This window comes from Penaeus monodon, chromosome 18, assembly GCF_015228065.2.
Source record: "Penaeus monodon isolate SGIC_2016 chromosome 18, NSTDA_Pmon_1, whole genome shotgun sequence".
NCBI lineage: Eukaryota > Metazoa > Arthropoda > Malacostraca > Decapoda > Penaeidae > Penaeus > Penaeus monodon.
Genome location: NC_051403.1, coordinates 30901444 through 30913913, shown reverse-complemented (window position 1 = coordinate 30913913; position 12470 = coordinate 30901444).

The window sequence follows — 12470 nt, the reverse complement described above, 5'->3', positions numbered from 1 at the left end:
GGGGGGAGAGAAAGACCCCCCCAAACCCACACACACAAACCACCCCACCACCACCACCACCACCACCACACCACACCACCACCACCCCCCAACACAACAAAACCACACACACACAACCCCCACACACATTTTCAACCATTTCCCTTTTGTTTTACGCCTCGTTTTTTCGGGTTTTAAAAATTACTTAGACGAAAGAATGCCAGCAGATGCCAAGGCCCTCGGGACACCATGGTTTCGGGGCCTTTCCCGACGACGGGGGAACAGAAGCCCTCCGCAGTACGCCCGGGGTTTTTCAGGAAGCCCCCTCGAGAAGAACAGCTCCCACAACCCCCAGTGTGGCGGAGGACGGCCTCTTTCCCGGGCTTTTGTGGTGCCCGTCGCAGCACTGCCGGGCGTCGCGGAGAAGGGGCCCTCGGGAAATTTTCGAAGGAGGGGACTCGGAACTTAGCTTTCAGCGATCGCCCGGACTCCTTCCCTTTTTGACTCGCTTTTTGGGAATTTTTTTCCCCCTTTTCAAATTTAAAAAAAGAAAAAAAAAAATTCTTTTGTAAGAGCTTCCTTTTCTTTTCAAAAAGTGGGGCGAAAGAAAAAAAAATAGGTGAGCTTTTGAATTTGCAAAAAAGAACGAACGGAAAGGGGGTGGACTCGAGGGGTTTTGATGCGTCCCTCCCCCCCTAGAAAAAACCGATGAGTTTACGTGGTCTTTTTTCCTTTATTTGTCTTGGTTTTATTAATTACTACGACATTTTCAATATAATGCTTTTGTGAAAAATTTGTATTTTTGGGGGCAATTTTTAATAGTCACGAAATCAGTAATCTATTTGTTAGTATGAACTTTTAATTTTCATGACCCAAATTTTATTTAATATCTATCATAGCTTAAAATCTCGTCAAAAAACCGGAAAATGAAAATCATTAAAAATTTATAATATATATATTATATTAATAAAATATATAAAAATATATAAATAAATATAAAATATATATATTATATATATATTAAAATAATAATATATATATATTATATATATTATATATAAGTAAATTTTTTATATATTATAAATATAAAATATTATAATAAATATATCATATATATAATGTATATATATATTATCATATATAGATATTCATATTATTATTAATATATATATATCATAATATATATATATGTACCAGGAAACAGATTCTAAATTGAAAGTGATAACCATGGAGAAAAAAGAGAACTCAGAAGGACCTATACCGTGTTTCATCGATATCTCGAAAAGCTTTGGATTACTGTTGATATGATATCCTCTGGACTAACATGGACGAGATTAAATTTCCAAAACACAATCATCCAACTAATATAAGCCCATGTATGACCAACAACAAGCAATGTAAGAACCACTTATGGGTTAACAGAATTGGTGAAGTCAACCTAAGGATGTACGTACAAGGTGAATCTGGTCCCACACGTTTAAATATCTATTCTGAAGCAAATTATGAGAGGTGCTCTAGAGAATTATTGAAGGAACTGTAGATGTGGAGGATACAAATCTCAAATCTAAGATACGCGATGATAGGAGTTTTTTAATTGCCAGCCGATCATGAACTACAAAACACTAGATAAAATTAGAGAAGCAAGGCGGAAAAGGACTGGTGTGTTTCTTATATGCCAAGAAAACTAAGATCATGAAGATTCGAAGTAACCGTATGAATGATGATGAAATGTTACAATCAATGGAGTGGTGGAAGAATGGAGGAGTTCATATCTGAAGATGTTTTAACTAATACATATGACTGATTCACAGAGTAAAAAGAAGAATTGCCATGCAACAAAACGACACAGTTCGCTCTCAATAAATTCTGGAAAGACGAAGCAATTCACTACGTACAAAATTGAGGTTATTGCAACTTATTAGTAGTCCCAATTCGTAATATGGTTCTGAGGTTGGCGGCTGAAGAAGATTAGACAAAGAAAAGGTCAATAGTTATGAACTGTGCGTGTACAGACAGACTACCGTATTAACTGGACAGAAAAGGGGAAAACGACTGATGAAGTGATGAGAAAAAAATGTAAAGACCAGCTGTTGACCATCTTGAACAAACTAAGTTTAGGTCATGTGATGAGAAGTAATAAGTATTGAGAAAACTTGCTGACAGGGATGGTGATAGGAAACAGAGGAAGAGGCAAACGAAGATAAGACTGAGCGACAACATCAAAGATATTTGTGGGCTATCATGTACAAGTGGAAAGAAAAAGCGCAGAAGGACGGCTGCTCAAACATGAGCATCCGTTATTGCATGAGATATAATATATATCTATATATAAGATATATATATATATATATATACATATATACGTATATCTGTTATATATATAATAGATATTGTATATATATATATATATATATATATATAGAGTGTTAGTAGAACACACACACACACAAACACACACACACACACCAAACACACACACACACACCACACAACACATATATATATATAAATATCTATATAATATCGATATCATATATAAACATGTCTACCATACATCAAAAAACAGATTACCTGGTTGTGGCAAGTCACTGAACAAAGTGATCGTGCCAATTTTTCCTATTTCCACGATAAAAAGGAGAGCCACCACAATGCGAAAGGGGCAATTACACAACCCCCTTCCTGCTTACTTATATACAAACTTGTAGTATTGTCGTGTTCGTGTGACATCTCGTTATGTTTTTAAAAGACATTTGTACTTTTTTTGGTATGAACTGTACATTTGACAATATTTGTGCTGTCGAAAAAAATCATTGATATAAAATTAAAAGAAGGAAACGTTTTTAAAAAAGTTGAAATGACATTTATGTTATGAACAAACATCAATGTAGACGAAGAAATAGTTCAAAAAAATAATTTGTTTTTAGTAAAAAAGAAAAAAATATATATGTGGTGAGTATAGGATGTGCATAATTCTATTTCGCCGTACCAGTGGACCACACGCTGGTGACCCACACGGATCCAAAGTCCCAAATAAGAACAAAAAAAAACAAAAAAACAAAAAAACAACCAAAAAAAAACCGCTCTGCGAGGGCGGAGGTCACATTTTATATTTAATCTCGTGGAACGAGAGTTCAGTCAACGAGACAGACGTAGGTCAGGCTCAGCCCTCTCCCTCCGGGCGGGCTGCCCCGGACACCGCGTGCTTTTAACCCTTTAGACAAAGTAGCGTCGTCGTAGCGGTGTTCACCCCTTACGTGGGTTTGATCCCTGTCCGCCACTGTATAGAGTACACATTAAGCCTTTTACAATCTGGTAGCAGAAGTGGCGCTGCGTCCTTCCGGTTCGCCGCATGAATGCAAACCTTCGAAGAAAATCCGCTCGAACCGCTTCAAGCCAGGCTTCAATGAAAAAAAAACCTAGTACAGTGGGTCCCCTTTTTTATTCCTACTTCTTTCCCATAAGGTGTTAAGCATTGTTTTTTGTGGGTAAAGTGCTAATGACAGAAAATGGCACGTCTTCACACTATTCCTTCACTCGATCAACATTTTCCGTTGTGTATCGAGTATGACAATCAATAAACATGAAGATCGTTACGCTTAGTCACATTAATAATTCTTTATCTCTCGTTTTAGAGATTATATTGTTAACTGCACGAATTAAATGTGTTGTGATTGATCTTATCATAAAATATATTTAATTTTCCTCCCATGCCCTGACATGACCTCCCTTTTCTTCGCTGCGGTCACTGGATTAGAAAAATGTCTATTTTCACCGTCTGACCTGACATCACTTTCTCTTTTCCGGTCGGTGGCGACGTGGGAAGGGTCTGATGAACGCGTGGGTCACTGTTCTTTGGTTGTTCTTTTGTGTGCCTTGGGAACTTAACCAGTAGCATCGTTACATTGCTTTTGGTGACACGTCTGTCGGCGATCAGAATGGAGATGTAACGCAATCATAGAAATGTATATTTTGAATATAGCATTAGGATCGTCCCCCATATCTAGTGTCACAGAATTGCCCGATATTGCCCCGGGGTGTGTAAAAGCTAATAGACTGCGCTCCGTCGTTCGAAAGGAGGTACAATTAAACCGAAGATTATTCGTTCGGCACCTTTTGAGCGGTGTGACCTCATTTATGTCCGTAATTATGTAGGCCTAGGGTTTAAGTAGAATCATTATTCGCTTACTAACACAATTTCTCACCCTACTCAAGTCACTTGCAGATTGGGTTACACCCCAAGCGGTTTGTGTGATTGTGAAAATTTATATATCCTTAGGGAATTTGGCAAGCGCCCCCCATCACAGATACGCAGAAGAGAGCAGCGTTTATTATATTCCGGATGAGCGCTTCAGTCATTGATCCGGCATTTGGGTATAGGATCCCCCCGTTATGAGTTTTATTGAAGCTGAAGTGCAAGCTAGACAGTTTAGCCTCGGCAGTTCAGATTTTCCGACCGAGAAATTTGCTAATAAAAAAGTTAGGCGAAGATTTTTCATTGTCACATCCATTCATGCATACATTCTGTCGCAGATCCTTATATGTTGTAATTCATTGCTGGTAGTTGAAATAAGGTTAAATAGCAGCTTGCTATCTTTTACTTCAGTTTTTCATATAGTGCAACGTTAATATTCTGTTGTGATTAATCTCTGTGTGAGGTCACTCTCGCTTTCCCTCCTCCATCACGATAGGCGTCACTCACACTGTATACACACACTTCACCTCACTCTACACACAGGACAAAAATGTCACTGACCCTTTTCATAAATAGGGTTGGGTGCGTCTTTAGTGCTAGGCATAAAGATTATGGTGTATCTCTTAGCCCGCAATTTGTCTGTCGTGTTGAGGTGGCTTCTACATGGTGCTACAACGTACATCTATTTTTTTTCTGTCGTGTGATGAATTGTGGTTCAAGTGTAAATCTCGGTGGATTGCCGAGGTCCGTCTCTATTTACTCTCAATTATCAGAGGACGGTTGGTAGTTCATAGCAAGGTCCATGCGGGATCGATTAATGATGTCTCCCTCTTCTTTTTTTCTTTATCTTTGTGAAAATAACACTCACAAAAAAAAAAAAAAAAATGTAAAATAAAATGAAAAAACCAACATTTAAAAAACCGCAATTTTTATAAATAACCGGAATAGTGGTAAGTTAACACCCCCTCTTCTCGTTGCCTTTCTTTTTCTCTTACTCTGGCCTTACGGGTATGATCTGGTTCCGACGAATATTGCAGTGGACCAATACGGCAGAAGGAAGACCTGCTAAAGTCTTTCACATTAGGATGCCGTGGGAAGGGCGTCATCGAAGATCGCATAGGCCTGCGTACTGGATTTCATCAGAACAGGTGTTAAAGCCGGCCATGGATGTTGGGAGGGCGAGCTGACGGCCTCCCCGAGTTGCCGCCCCACCACTCGAGACGCCGCAGATCCATTCAAAGCCAGGAGCTCGGCGCAGTATCAGCCGCTCCTCAACGCTCGTAGATCCGGATGAAGATACGAGGAGTGGGATGCGAGAAGGCCTGGGACGAAATCTGTGAGGGACGTTGTGGACGAGGGACGCCGCCGAGTTAGGCTGGGCCAGACTCGAGGAGGTCTAGACGAATCCGAAGTCAAGGAGGACCTGGCGAGACTTTCGAGGACGTTGGTGGACAGCCGAGGACGGACAGATGACCACCGAGGACAGGAGGCAATGAGGACAACATGGACGAGCAGCCACAAAGATGAACCAGGAAAACGCACCGAAAACGAGACGGCCATAGCCAAGTTAGCTTAACCCTTGAAGGCGCCTCGTGGAGGGCGAGACGCAGTAGGTGGAAGAGCAATATAGGAGTGGCATAATTCTATTTCTGTTACACAGTGGGACCACGGGTCGGTGACCACGAGGATCCAAAGTCACAAAATAAGAACACCTGCTTCAGCGAGGGCGGATGTCACATTTTATATCGGGACCGTTTGGACCGAGAGTTCGTGTTTTAAGCACCCGCGCGGTTAGGCAGCTCGCCCTATCCCTCGGCAGCTGACGCGACCCGTACACCACCATACCCATAACTAAGACATGTCTCGTGGTTTCTACTGCGTGTGTCAACTTTGAAATAAAGAGTGAAGGCGAATACCAGTATCAATAAACCCTGCAGCCAATGTAATTGAGTTCTATACGTGTTATAGTGGGTGGTGTGCCATGATTAGTTTATGGTGTGTGGTGTGTGTAAACTTTCAGTAATACAAAAAACGATAAAATACAAAGGAAATACAAAACTAAAAGTAGAAAATAAAGCCAATAAATACAATAATAGAAACAAAATTGAAAATAGTAGAACCGGGATGGGGTTGAACTAAGGAATCACCGCACAGGTTGATACGTTGGGACAGGTGTGTATGTGAATTGCACAGGGAGATGCCACACCACCCTCTGGTGATGGTTACATCCACACGACATTACCGTCATATATTTGACGCATGAAAGAGAAATAAATATACAATATTAAAGTAAATTCGTAATCTGATACTCATTGAAGGATTAATATTCTTTTTTACTGGACTTCTTTCTGGCTGATATAAGTCAAATCCTAGATTATGTGTTATGCAGAAGTGATTGTCTCAGTTCCAAGTATAATGACTGCAGTAGCAGCCTCGGTTTGCTTGGCGCTTTGGCAGGTCCGTTTCCCTCATGTCTGTATAGTGAGCGCAAAATAGGATAAATTGACAAATGTTCGCATAGTATTCGGACGGTGATATGGCTACTGGACCTTGTCCTCATGGCAATATCAATATGAGACTATAAGGACCATTGTAACGTGCATAATCTTACGCTTGATTAAGAGAGACCATCAAAAGCCGAAATAACAACAAGATAGTTTTTTCGAGGCCAACAAGGTCTCTGTGGGTCCAGCGATACTAAGAACTGGCTCTACGAGACGAGGCAAAAGCAGCACCCACGCAAGTAGGAAGATCAAAAATGCATTCAGTAACTATAAAACCAATGTGGAAGAAACTAGGAAACTTGAATTGAGTGCATGAATAAACATACCCTTAATGAAACCATTGATAATCAGTTGCAACACTCCTCACAGTTGAGGAAGTGGCAATGGCCTGTATTTCATGCCAGGTCATTGTCTTCTTAGTTGTTTATTTTCATATTTTTAAAACAATCCCTAAACTACTGCAAGAGGCTGCGGCCCCTTATGTTTTCTGTGCCAACATATGTTGGACTTCAATTTGCTACAGCATGCCAGATTGTCAGAAACCCTTGTCTTGTTTGAGGGATGCACAGCAGGGGGACCCAGGAAGTTACGGATATCGCACCGGCAGATTTACAGGGTAATGCCTATGTGAAGCAAGTCCCTAGACGAGAATGTTTACCATTGGTGAGGCCATGGTGTCCCCGTGCCATTTACCTCTCCAGGGATAAATCCCATAACATGAGCAGTGTGTAGGCGTTAATTCGGCAAAACCCCGGATTAGCGGTGCCAAACCAACAAAATCGATAGATCTGTAATCCCATGCGAATGACTGGGAAGCCATGGCAGAGGACTTCCCAAAATCATACCTGTAATCGTCATACAGTCTGCCCATTGCAAAATGGGGAGCAATGCGCTTGTTAGACGACGCAGGTAACGGCGGCGTTAGTGGCAACACATACCAGCAGACTGTCCCCCAGAACCGCCCCCCTCCCCCCCAAATAACAACCCTGGCAGGGAACCAATACAAAAGTATCTCACAGCCAATCCAAACGTTTCGTCGTACTCATATTCTAATCAGGAAAACAGAGTAAGATATTTTGTTACAAGTGGGTGAGGTCGAGGCTGAAGGGTGGATGGTTCCACGTGCAGCCATTCTGGCATCTGTGGTATCATTAAGTATTCGCTAAATGGAAAAATCAATAACAATGCTTTACCATACGGGACACGTTCAGAGCAGGAAGACCCATTTAAAAAACACACAACCCCAACAAGCAACCCAAAAACACAAGCAAATAGGAATCAGTGTTGAAAGTCCTATATCTTCGTCACAAACCGAAGAAGAATCCTCCAACAGGAAGTCTTTGCAGTTGAATCGATATTTCGTGTTAGAGGAGGATTGCCTCCTAAAGCAGTGGTTCTAACTGGGGGTTGCTACCTTAGGAGTGGCTTCAGTATTTCCATGGAAGCGCAATTCCCAGGAAAGAAGGCAGTATTCCTTAATATCTGTTATTCCCTTAACGAGAGATAGTCGCAAAATGGAAGTTTTAAATAAATGTCACTGATTCATATCATTAGAGCACTACAGTAACATAAGCATATTTTCTTAAATAGGGGGTGGGGGGATTAATTAAACTATGCAGGATGCGTGAAGGTAATATTCCTAAAAGGGGGGCGTAGTTAATCAAGGTTAAGAACCAATTGGCTAAGTGGAAGATGAAAAAAAATGATCACAAAGAAATAGACATGTAATATAAAACAAAACATTTTGCATATTCCACGACAATAAAAAATCATAATAACGTCATCGACTATATAGTTTCATCACATGTATTATTGTAAACATAATATTGCAGCTTTTGTTGTTATCATTGCCTTTATATCGCCATAGTACCAATTTACGGCTATTCGCATGTGAAGAACAGACAAATTACACAAAAACACAATTCTTGCTGTTATATAATAATAATAATAATAATAATAAAATAATAATAATAACGGTTTAGTGATTTTCATGCAGCCAGAGGTGGAAAATAACATAGAAAATACAGATAGACAAAAGTTATAGATACAGAAACATAGAAACAACACACAACAAAGTAAAAGCAATCCACTAACAACAAATACACAGATAAACAACAGCCAAGTACAAAGTCAGGCGAGCTAGGATTGCACAAGTAAATATGAGACTAGTGTCGTGATGAGTGGAACTTAGGAGAGGGGTACGGTGCTCGGTGGTGAGCGGTCAGTAGGGGCCTGTGGGCACCAGTTGTTGGGCGGGCGTAGGGCCGGCGAGGCGGCGGGCGCGTCGGGGGGCGGCAGGGCACGGTGGCGTGTATGGCACACAATTTTAGACCAAACGCTGCAGTGAGGTTGAGTAGTGGAGTGGCGAGGGAAGGTGATGACTCTAAGGGCAGCCAGGGCGCTGTCTCTAGTGGTATAGACAGGACGAGAATGATCTGGCTGCCCTTTCTGCACTCTCGCACGTGATAGCAGGTTGGTGTGGCGGGGAGGAGGGGGACCAGGCAGGGGGCGGCGTAGGTCAATTAGGCAGGATGAATAGCGTAGATATTCTGAAGCTCCGGGAGTGGAACGCCAGGGACGTGAGGCGACAACACTGTGAAGCCGTACGAGGCAGACACTCCTATGTTCTGCGTGCTGCGTCCAGGAGGCTTAGTCGATTGGTGACGCCGCGCAGCTTGGTGGAACGGACCTACGTCGAGCAGTGGTTCCAGAGTGCGGATGGGCTGAAGGAGCGGGTTTGGGGAGAAGGCGAACTGATAACAAACTGACTTCTGGCGAATTGATGTGGACGTGATTTGTGGTGGTCCAGGAGAGGAGGTGTTGTAGGTGCACGGGATGCGGATTTTGGAGAGGGTCAGGGCAGAAATATTCAATGGTGGCGGCGATGGTGACGCAATCCACGTATTTCCAACGAGCTCTGGTAACCGAGGAGAGCGTCACGTTAAATCATGACTAGGAAGCAGAGGGGGGCCCATCTAGTCTCCTGGGGGACTCCGCACCCGTGAGGGCAAGAAGGTGAGACTGACCCTGCCGCGCACGACCTGTTGCGTTGGAAGGAAAGTCTGCCAGCCAGGGATGAGGAACTCCCGAGCCTGTGGAAGCTGCTGATTTTGAGATGGACTGTGGTGGGTCCACCAGGTCGAACGCTTTCTTGAAATCTATGAAGATGCTGGTGAAAGAGTGGATTCGGTTTGTCGAGATGGGCGGATGACGAAGTCGAGGACGCTGACGAGGCAGTGTGATGGTCGGAAGGGAGTGCATGTGACGAATGCCGAGTGTCAACGCTGCGGAGGTCATGGTAGACAGCCGGCGACAAAAGCTTTCACACAGCAGCGCTAGGCAACGGAATATGGCGCTGGGTCGTAGTTCGCCGCATGGAGTGGGGGCTTGAGGTTTCCCGAGGCGATGACAAATGCGGTCATTCATTGTGATTGAATAGACTGTCCATGAGGCGTTTATTAGGAATAGAGGCGTGGCAGGTCCATTGCGAACCTTGATGAGGCGCATGCAGGTCAATGGGGGTGGGGCTCTCTTGATGCAGATTCCAGCTTCTGAAGCACCTGGGACTGACTGACTGTTGGAGCTAAGTGAGCGGGGCTGGCAGGTAGGGAGGGGAGGGGGTGGTGCCAGGGGTAGCTGCTGACAAAATTGAGGCGAATTGACCATTGACAGCTCTGGGCTTCACTGGAGGTCTACTAAGTTGCTGGTGCATGGAAACGTGCAAGGCCCGCACAGCTCCCGAACTTTTCCGTCCCCCTACCCCTAACATTGGCTGGGCTGCAGGTGGTTTAGAAGGTTTTTTGTCATGTTTTTATTCCCTGAGATGTGTTGCGGAGTGTATTGTAGGCGGTGATGGTGTGCGAGTGGAAGGCTGATCTCTTTTGAATGGACGTTGATGCGGCCCATGATCCACGGCGGTCGATGGGTGTTACGAGTGACTTTTCCCCGGTGAAAAAAAGTGGTGAAAAGCCGTAGTCGCACGCTGAGAAATATTGGTGCATTTGCCTCCACATCAACAGACAGGTGAAGTAAATTAGTCCAACAGGTGTTGGTATCCATTGGCCAAACTGTATGATTGAGGGGACTGTGTGAGTGGACTGTATTCTGGTGGTTGAAGCAGCATACAATGATACGTGTCAGGGCTGCGGCCGACAGAAGAATACGGTTCGAGGGGCTGGTACAGTATGTAAATCAGTAAGGATAAACCAGGGTTTTGTTCATAAGTGGAAAGTAAACTTGTGACAGATGGAGCTCATTTTGCAGGTCGAAGGGCTATTTCATTAAAATCACCACTATATCATCTTGCATTACACGGGTATCGCACCAAGCAGAAGGTCAGTGGTGTGGGTCAGGTGGTTGAGTAGCAGTGTTTGGTGGGGGGCTGTGGGGGTGGCAACACGCAGCAGATGAGGGACGCGGCGAGACGAGGGTGGTAGAGGAGGGCTGACCTCACACACAATATTATAACCAGGTAAACTGGAACTTCCACCGTCCAAGGGTGGGCGAGAGTGTTCTGGGACACAGGATGGACCCCTTCCACATTGTTTTGCGAGGCGATGGAACATTGCTGTTAGCCAGGATCTGTATGTATCATACCTGGATCTGCCCCGCCTCTGTGATGCGCTAAATCGCGGTGATTCAGACGTGAGATAGTGTGCAGCTCGTCATTTTGTTGTTGACGGGATGTGACATTGACAGGCAGGATACTTGGGAAACTGTACCAGAGGCGGGAACTTCAAAATGTTGTAAATGCTAGCTGGTTGGGCCTCTTTTGCTTGTTCAGTCCGGAGTTTGAGAAGCGCAGTTGAGTGGCCGGCCTCCTTTGGCTACCCCGGGCATGAAAAATGTCTAAATCTTCCTTTCTATCACTTACTGTCTGGGAATCTACAAACTGTTTAATAGAATATAATGTTTTTTGCTGTACCGCAGAGCTACCATACTTAAAATCAGCGGAACACAAATACAGAGAAATGAGGAAGGGGGTGGAGGCATGTAGTGGGGAGATGTATCGCAATTAAAGCTAATTTATTGGCATGTACACTGACATAGGCATTCAATGAACAATCACTGGTAGTCACTGCACAGCTACTTGTTATAGCCTAAGTGAGATCTAAAAATCCTGGAAGGAATCAGAACAACAGGTGAGGCCAACAGCCGGCCTGGCGGCTCAGGTCTGAGCGCCGACTTGCCCGGTCCCGTCGGTACGGGTGTGTGTGTGTGGGTGTGTGGGTGTGTGTGTGTGGTGTGGTGTGTGTGTGGTGTGTGTGTGTGTGGTGTTTGTGTGGTGTGTTTGTGGACACATAAGACACCAACACACACACACTGACATACAGCCCAGTCCACACACACACACACACACATCACACACAAAACACACAAACACACACACAGGATAGTATAATAGTACATATTAGTAGATACATAACATATAGAATATATGATATATATATATCTATATAGATATAGATAGATATATGTATATAGATATCTATATGATATATATTTTTTTTTTGTTTTTTGTACACACATACAAAGCACACACACAACAATCCACAAACACAATACAAACTATGTCATATAGTATGATATATAAGACTTATAGAATATATATATATATATATATATATATATATATATTTATGGAGGTGCATAATTTATTCGTACCAGGGACCACTGGCATGGTTCCCCACGCAGATTCAAAGTCCCAAATAAGAACCAAACGCTAGCGAGGGCGGAGGTCCCATTTTATTTCTCATTTTCACCTCGTGTGACCGAGAGTTCGGTAAGCACCCGAC